The sequence below is a fragment of the Zingiber officinale genome, chromosome 3A (assembly GCF_018446385.1).
Source record: "Zingiber officinale cultivar Zhangliang chromosome 3A, Zo_v1.1, whole genome shotgun sequence".
Taxonomy (NCBI): domain Eukaryota; kingdom Viridiplantae; phylum Streptophyta; class Magnoliopsida; order Zingiberales; family Zingiberaceae; genus Zingiber; species Zingiber officinale.
The window spans coordinates 86274650-86284343 of record NC_055990.1 but is presented as its reverse complement, the minus strand read 5'-3'; the positions used below and the strand labels follow the sequence as shown (position 1 = coordinate 86284343).

At 42.2% G+C, this 9694-nt stretch overlaps 1 non-coding gene across 1 annotated transcript; it reads left to right on the top strand.

Annotated features, from left to right (window-relative positions):
* Positions 1-9294: 9294 nt before the first annotated feature.
* LOC122054462 lies at positions 9295-9400 on the top strand. The gene has a single exon (XR_006132770.1). It is a non-coding gene; the product is annotated as a small nucleolar RNA R71 (small nucleolar RNA).
* Positions 9401-9694: the final 294 nt, after the last annotated feature.

Sequence of the window (9694 nt, the reverse complement as noted above, 5' to 3'; positions counted from 1 at the left end):
GTCGATCGATCCAGCCAATTCCGTCGTGAACAGAAGGCTCTGGGATCGATCACTGGATCGATTGATCAGTCTGGATCGATCAGCTGATCGATCCAGAATTTTGCCCGAGCACAGTAGTGTGCTGGATCGATCACTGGATCGATCCAACCTATTTTCCGCATACAGTAGCCGGCTGGATCGATCACTGGATCGATTCGACTATTCCAATCGATCCGTGGATCGATTGGGAGGCCTGGTATCAGTGGGGGAGTGTCTAAGTTCAGTTCCTTGGCCATGGGGAAGGTAAAACATGTTATGAGTAGTTAGTTTACCTCCCTTAGCATGTATAGAACCAAGAAATGTCAGTAGTTTAGCAAAATTTTAATTAGTCCAGCTTCCGCATATGTCTTTAGTAATGGTCAGGGAATAGTTTAGCACAGCATAATGTGACGATCGGCCTTATAGCCTAGTCATTAGAAGGCGGGTCGTTACAGAGTGGTATCAGAGCAGTTCCCATACTTCCTACACACACATCATCATTGAACCTACAGCTTCCAAGTAAGAATACCTCTACTTTATTTATGCTTTCTGTTTCTTTGCTATAGTTCATGTTTATAAATAAACTGCTGCATGATAGTATGTGATAGTATATAACATGATAACGATAGTTATACAATTATGATTGTAATAGTTATTCATGTTCTGTCCTCTATGACTTTAGAAATGGCACGAGGATGCCCAGCTAGAAGGACACTAGTTACTGAGCCCCAGCAAGAGTCAGGCAGTTCAGTGCCTCCTCCTGACCTTACAGCATTAGTGGCTCAGTTACAGCAGCAGCTAGCTGAACAACAACAGGAAATAACCACCTTAAAGGCTAATCAGCAGAGTACCCCCACAGTCACCCCGGAACCAAATCTGACGACTCCAGAAGTCTTAGAGGTTCCACCAGCCCAGCCTACAGCACCAGCGCCAGCACCAGTACCAGCACCAATAGTCCCAGCAGCTGAGCCAAGAAAGGAAGCCTATCTGATCCAGTGGCAGCGAGTCAAGCCAGAGAACTTCTCAGGCACCAGTGAACCATGGGATGTACAAGCCTGGTTCAAAACACTGGAGAGTACGATGGAGCTTCTGGACTGGCCAGAACATGAGAAGGTGAAGTGCGCCTCCTTCTGCCTTACAGGAGATGCACGCATGTGGTGGGAAAGAATCAGAACGAAGCGCCCAGTGAACCAGATGTTATGGGCTGACTTCGAGAAGGAATTCTTCGAGGAGTTCTTTCACATACGGGTTACAAACCGCCACTACGACGAGTTCACTGAGTTTCGTCAGGGCAACCTTTCAGTTGAGGAAGCCGTGAAGAAATTCAACAGGTTGGCTCGTCTATGCCCAGAGCTAGTCGGCACAGAGAAGGAACGAATCCGGTTGATGCTTAAGATGCTGAGGCCAGAGATAGCAGTGAACGTGGCCGGTGGCATATATAGGCCACAAACCACAGAGGAGTTAGTGAGCAGTGCCTTGACCACAGAGCATTACCCGAACAACATAAAGCAGCAGAAGCAAGTCTCCTCAGAGTCCAAAGGCCAAGGAAACTCTCACACTCAAAAACAGCAAGGCCACAGCTCTAACTGGAAAGGGAACTCCAACAGCAAGCGCAAATCAGGGAGTGACCCAAAAGGAGGACCATCTAGCAAGCGACCCAGTTATCCAAAGTGTGCTACTTGTGGGAAATTCCACCCAGGGATTTGTCGCAAGGGAAAACGAGGATGTTTTGAATGTGGACAAGAAGGGCACATGGCCAAGCAGTGCCCGAACAAGACCTGTCTTCCTTAGCCACAGAAGATTCAGTATGCAGGCCAGCCAGCTCAGTTATATCAGATGCAGGCCGCTCTAGAAGGTCCACTTATCAGCCAGGGCAGATTAGAAGCCCCTCCAACTATGGCGAATGCGAGTATCTACTCACTCACTAGAGAGGATGTAGCCAATGCCTCGACAGTTGTCACAGGTCAGATTAGCATTTTTCAGTATAGTGCTACTGTTCTATTTGATACAGGGGCAACCCATTCATATATAGCCAGGATGTTCTCCGAAAAGTTAGAAATACCCTCAGAGGTACTCAGTGGTCAATTTATGACGGCACTACCTTCAGGAGAGATCATGGCATCCACTCACTGGCTCAGAGCAGTGCCGGTCATTATAGCAGATAGAGAGCTCTTTTGTGATCTGATAGTGCTAGAGATGACCGACTATGACGTGATCTTTGGAATGGACTTTCTGATCAGATACGGTGCTACCATAGAGTGCCGTAAACAGAAAGTCATCTTCCAACCTGAAGCGGCAGTGCAGTTTGAATACAGCGGAGAACCAAAGAGAAAGGCCAAGAAGTTTCTCTCAGCTATGAAAGCACAGAAGCTACTGGATTCAGGATGTACAGGATTCCTAGCACACGTAGTCAACGCCAGCCAGGAGAAGAACCAACAGCTAGCAGAGGTTCGAGTCGTATGTGACTACCCAGCAGTCTTCCCTGAAGAGTTACCGGGTTTAGCACCAGACAGGTGTTACGCTCCGCAAGTGTACGGAAATATCGCAAGTAATATAAAAGATTATCGTATCCACAAGGACTGGAATAAGTACTAGAAATGTCTCAATGCGAATTAGCTAAACAACTATCCAATCGTTTCAAAAGCAAAGTAAAGGTAAACAAACCTAATCATAAAGATCAACAAACAAGAGTATAGTGTTTTGGGTTTTGATAAAGGGAGATTCTAGGAGTTTCGGTTTTATTTGTAAGATTTCTTGAATGTAAATGGTTCACCAATTCTTATCCCTCAATTGCCAAACATGTAGAAAGTTGCTGGTTCTCTCTTGCAATAGACAACCGGCTAAGGACTGAGAAATGTATCTAAATAGGATTAATTAGACATGAACCTACGTTGTCCTTACACAGAAGCGCACCTATTACTATGCCTTCCTCGGATATCAACATAGAAGCCCACAACTTATTAATCTATCAAGATACAAGAAGCTAATCATAAAATCCATCCTACTCTCTTGAATATTCCTATTTCCTCTTCAAGATTATCTCTCAAACGTCCTTACACGGGCTTGCACCTGTCACGTGGATCCCTCGGATGATCGAGTGAGAGTTTATCTTTACAAAGTCCATAAGAAATCCAAACAATCAATCAAGAATGAGAATTAAGCACAAATCACCATTAATCATTCAAGATCTAATTGATACAAGCAAGATAATGTCATTGAAACAAGAAAATGGCAAATGCATAAGAGATTACATCAATCCATCATACAAATACTCCCTTAATCCTAGAATACAAGATCTACTCCATGAATCGAGGAAGAAAACCCGAAGAAATAGAGATTACAAGCATTTCTTAAGTCCCCAATCCAAGAAATCAAGAAGAGGGGGAAAGAGAAAACTTATCTACGAAGAAGCCTCGTCTTCGGATCCAATCCTCGCTCCGGAGTCGAAATCGTCGAGATCTCCCCTTGAATCGCCCAGAAATCCTCCCAAGATTGGGAGGAAACCACCAAATCTTGCTTTCTCCCAAAGGGGGAGAGATCCCCTTTCAATTCATGAAGAAGGGTTTAAATAGAGGAGGGAATCGGGCGCCACACGGCCCCGTGCGGCCATGTCCAGTTCCCTCTCTGCCAAAGCTGCACGGCCGTGTGACTCCACACGGCCAGAACCCTTCTGCTCTCTGGAAATGCTACACGGCCGTGTGGTGCACACGGCCACAGCCTGCTTAGTCTCTGGAAATGCTACACGGCCGTGTGGTGCACACGGCCGAAGCCTGCTTGGTCTCTGGAAATTTCACACGGCCGTGTAGATCCACACGGCCATGTAAGGCTTCTGCTCTGGTTGGCTTCAAATCTTGACACGGCCGTGCGAGGTTCACACGGCCATGTCATCTTCCTCTTCTGTTGGTGCCAAACTCCACACGGCCCGAGCTCCATACCAGTGCATGGCCGTGTGAGGCACACGGCCCGGTGCTTTCTCCCTTTGTTTCCTCCAATGCATGCCCAAAGATGTAGATTCTTCACCAAATCGACTCCTGTGTACAGAAAATGCACAAAAAGCAGATCTCCGAACCAAAAGAGTAAATATGCTAAAAGGAAAGCTGGAAGTATAAAAATGCATAGATCAAGCATGCTCAAAATATGTAAATGTGCGTAAAAACATGCATAAAAGAGTATATAATCTACGCACATCACACCCCCAGACTTAAACCTTTACTTGTCCTCAAGCAAAATGCTGCAGTCTAAATTCATATGTTCTACAACACATTCATAAAACCCAGTGCACTTTCCTAACTCTATCAAAAAGTTTCATTAACAAGCATGATCATGGAAACAAGTAAAGTATGGTTCAAGCATAAGAATCTTGTGCGCAGTGTAAAAGTAACTCAACACCCTTCAAGTTTCAATCCATGTCCTAGTCAAGTCGTCATCAAATTTGAATTCCTAGTGTTCCCAGTGAACGACAAGTAACCAGTGATAGGCACTTTCTCACCATTCACTTGGTTCATATTTCTCAACTAACCCAAGGTCTCAAAGGTGTGCTCAATCTCAAGAGAAGCTAAATAGTCATTTCCCAGTAACCTAACTCGGTCTCAAAGGGGTGACTTGCTAGATTCCACTCATGATAACTGTTTTTTATATCCCTTATTATTCTTTTATTTATTTTTTCTCTTTTTTTTTATAAGTGTTTGCATTGTGCAAAACTTATTCACAAATGTACTTTTAGCACACATGTTGGGATATTTTGATTTTTCCAAATGAGCTTTAATGATTTGAGCCTCATCCAGTAACCAAAATGAAAGTTGAGAAATCACCATGGAAACCAAGTACTAAGCAAACAAGATGAATCATGACTATTTCAATGACATCAACTATTCAAGCGTCAAGCACAAGTGTAGTGAAGATAAAATCCTTAAGGTTGAACCAAAACTAAAACTCATCACCATAAGATTCTTAGCTTATTAATGCTTCCCAAGATAGAAAAAAGAACTACACAAAGTTTACTACTAGCATCATTCGAACATCATGAATCAAGACAATAATCGTGCTAACATTTCACTTGAAACCAAGAAAGCATATAAGTGAAGATTTGATGTTCTCAAAATTTTTTTTGCCATGATTATTTTAAAAACAAGCAAAATAAAGCAACAAGCAATGAAAATAAGAACCAACATGAAAAACTAACAACAACTAAAAACTGAAAACCAAACTAAACAATACATGACACCCCCCCAGACTTAAACTTTTCATCGTCCCGATGAAATCAGTATGGTGGAGGAGGTGGAGGTGGACGAGGGAAAGGAGGTCTACGACGTGGTTGGCCAATAGGAAAACTAGGAAAACCTGGAATCTCACCCAAGGATCTATGATACTCATATAAAGTATCTACTTGTTGGCTAGTAAGCGTCATACTCTGCATAAAATCTCTCATCCTAGCCTGATCAGTATCATAATCCTGCACAAACTCAGCCACTTGACCTTGAAAATTCCTCGTAAACTGAAAATGATTTTGTACCTCCCTAAACTGATCATCAGATAAAGAGAAGCGCCCCTCCATCATTTTTCATTGGGAATCTTGCTTCTCATGAAGTGATTCTAGAGACGTACGAAAATCCGAAAAATCAAACCAAGAAGATCCCGTGCCATATGCAAAAGAATGCCTAGCAGGCTCCATAAAGCTAGAAGGCTGCGTGTGTCCAAATGACGAGGGCTCATGATGTGGCTCAGTGTCTCCAGGTATAGAAGGGTTATCCTCAGAATCTAACTCAGAAATCACCCAATTAGCCGGGTTACGAATAGTAGTTCGTTCAGGAAAAGGAAGGGGTAAAGGAGAACCACTCCTCCTAGGAAACGCGAAACCATTCTCATCCCGAACGATCATTTTCATAGCAAGACATGTATCAATGTCAATCATGTCATTACCATGAATTATTTCCAACCCATCAACATCAAGATTTAAATTATAAGCTATTCGGGTAATCAAACCACCAAAAACAATCGATCCCGATGATGCCCTAGCCGATCTCAATAAGGTTTGAACAAAATGAAAACCAGAGTCAAATTCAACCTTATAAAGCATAGCCCATAAAGCATAAAGCTCTATCTTTTTAACCACCCCATCACTCTCCCCCCTACCAAAAATAGTTTTACTCATGACTCTATGTAGATACCTAAAGATGGGGTTTTGCATATGGGAGGCCTTAGCTCTTGAAGGCTCATAAGGTTGATCTAACCCAGTTATTGCATTCCAAAAATGATTCCAATTAAACCTTGGATCAAACCTACGAGGGCTACCGGTGGTTATTCCGAAACAAGAATTAAAGTCACTAAATGCCTATAGAAATTCTTGATTCATTAATCTAAAAGAGATTTTTCCAAAATAATCATCTTCATTAGTTAAATGGACATCCAATGAACTTAAAAATTCCAAAACAAGACGAGGATATGTAGGCAAATGTGTGTACATAATATCACTCCAATCCAAAAACCCAATCATCAAATCTACATCTTCCCTAATTCCAAGCATATCAAGAACAGTTGGGTCCATATATCTCGTACACACTATCTTTCTATTGACAAGAATTGCAAATCTAGTTACTTGATCATCATTTCTAAACACAATATTGAATTCATTGTCATTACCTTCGTTGCGTGAAGTCCTTTTGCCTTTGCCCTTCACTGGTTGTTTTCCTTTGTCCCTTGATGGCTCCTTCTCTTTGTCTCCACTAGATCCACCCCCTCCTTTGTGAAGTCTCTTCAAAATATTGGACATCTTGATGAGTTTAGAAAGGGGAAGAATTATCTAGAGTTGTGGAACTCAACGAACAAAACTTCAAAGAACAAAAGATCTTAGGTTAAGAGAACAAAAAGTCCAAGTCTTAGAGAGGAGGAGAATCGGATCTAAGAGATCTTGAGAGATTAGAGAGTTGTTTTTAAGAAATTGGGAGAGAAAGATATGTTTTGGAGAGTCGGGGGTGTGCGGAACACGGCCAAGATCTGGCCGTGTGAGGTAGGAAGAAGACTTTCATAGTTCTTCTACACGGGCCGTGTAGATCTACACGGCCTCCCCATCTTTCCTCTCGGGATTCTTTGCACGGGCCGTGTAGATCCACACGGCCTCCCACTCTTCCTCCTCTGGATTCCTCGCACGACCGTGTCTGGGACACGGCCTCTCCATCCTTCCTCTCGGGATTCTTTACACGGCCGTGTTTTAGACACGGCCTAGATCCTTTTCTCCTCGGAAGATGCTACACGGCCGTGTCTGGATGACACGGCCTAAGCACTTCCCTTCTCTGCAACTTTTGCCTGGCCGTGTATAGCACACGGCCAAGCTCCGTTTTGCACCTAACCTGAAAACAAAAATCAAAAGAATGCATCAAACTAAAAGAGATTTAGATGCAGATCAAAACTAACTAAAAGAACCCTTGGGTTGCCTCCCAAGAAGCGCTTGTTTAAGGTCTTTAGCTCGACCAAACTTTATCATTCGCTTCTTTTTCTCGCCCTTGGAGGACAGATATACTTTTCATTTTTGTTGGGAGATCTTCTCCCAACATCCTCCACCTCATTGTCTTCTTCATTTGGTGGCCTTCCATGAGGATGGAAATTCCATTCCTTAAGTTTATAAATGCTTGACCTGCTACAAGCATTTAAAAGAGACGAGACATGGTTAGAGATATTAGATAAATCATATTCCAACTTTTCCTTACCAATTACCAAAGAAAGCTTATGATTTTTGACATTAATTATAGCTCCAACTGTAGCAAGGAAAGGTCTTCCTAATATGATAGGAATCCTAGGGTCCTCTTCCATGTCCAACACGACAAAATCTGTGGGAATAACATTCCCATCCACCTCTACTGGCACATCTTCTATAATACCCAAAGGGTACCTGCAGGAATGATCGGCAAGTTGAAGTGCCATAGTAGTAAGTTTAATGTTTTTGAGACCTAATTTATTACAAATTGAGTAAGGAATGAGGCTAACACTCGCCCCCAAGTCACAGAAAGCTTTTTCAAAAAATTCTTTTCCTATGTTGCAAGGGATATAAAAACTCCCTGGGTCCTTCAGTTTTGGAGAAGTGTTCTTCTCAAAAATAGCACTACATTCCTCACTAAGCGCAATGGTCTCGACCTCTCCTCTTCTTCTCTTGTTTGACATGAGATCCTTCAGGAATTTGGCAAATCTAGGCATTTGCAGAATAGCATCGATAAGAGGTACCTCTACACAAATTTCCTTAACTTTTTCTAGAAACTTGCCAAATTCTTCATCTTTCTTGAGCATTGTAAGTCTTTGAAGAAAAGGGACAGCTTTGCTCTGATGGTTCAGTGGAAGAGTTTCTTCAACCTCAATGGTACTCTCCTCATTAGCTTGAATTTGATTTGATATAGGAGGAGAGTGCTCTTCTTCTTTTTGTATCCCTTTTGAAGCAGTCACTTGGGAGTCTCCCAAGGTCCGTCCGCTCCTAAGCTCAATCCTATTGCAATGCTCCATAGGATTCACATCAGGTTTTCCTGGAAGTTGTCCTAGTGCTCTGGATGATGAGGAAGCTAGTTGGGCAATTTGACTATCCTGGATCTTTTGATGCTTTTCAGAATTATCCATTCTCTGGATGAGCTTTGCTATATCTTGCTTCATTTCATTCTGACTGAGATAATTTCTTCAAGCATCTTTTCAACATTTGACTTTGGTAAGCCTTGAGAAGATAGATGTTGAAAATTTTGTTGCCCAGCTTGAAAATTTGGTCTTGCCCCCATGGATGGTCCTTGATCTTGATTGTTTCTGTAAGAAAATTTTGGATGACTCTTCCATCCAGGGTTATAAGTATTTGAGTATGGGTTGTTCTGCCTTTGATTGTAACTCATGATTGCATCACATTGTTCAAGTTGATTGATTTGTGCAGTGATAGCTCCCAATGGACATGAGTCATTTGAATGCTCTAAACTCCCACATACTTCACAAGATGTACTAATAGCATTGACCATATTAGCACTAGTCCCCATATTCTCAAATTTCTTTGTAAGAGCATCCAATTTTGCAGACAAAAGAGTGACTGCATCTACATCAAACTTCCCTGATGCTTTAATTGTTGGGTTTACAGAGGAATAGCCTCCACTTCTTTCATTTGCCCATTGATGATGATTTTGTGCTACACTTTCAATGATTTCTTCGGCTTCATCTAAGCTTTTGTTCATAAGGGCCCCTCCAGCAGCTGAATCAAGGGACACTTTGGTATGATAATTGATACCATTATAAAAAGTATGCAACACTAACCATCTTTCCAACCCATGATGTGGGCATTGTCTGAGCATACTATTATATCTATCCCATGCTTCAAAAAGAGATTCTGAGTCAGTTTGCTTGAAGCTTGCAATTAAATTCCTCATATGAGCTGTTTTGCTTGGTGGATAGAACTTATCAAGAAACTGTTGCTCACACTGCTCCCAAGTGGTGATGCTATTAGGGGCCAAAGAATTCAGCCATTGCTTTGCCCTATCTCTTAGAGAAAACCCAAATAACAATAATCTAACTGCATCTGAAGGAACTCCATTCATTTTCATGGTACCACATATTTCATAAAAGACCTCTAAGTGTTGATTAGGGTCCTCATGAGGTCCTCCACCGAATTGGTTCTGCTGCACCATAGATATGATTGCGGGGTTGATCTCAAAGTTATTAGCTT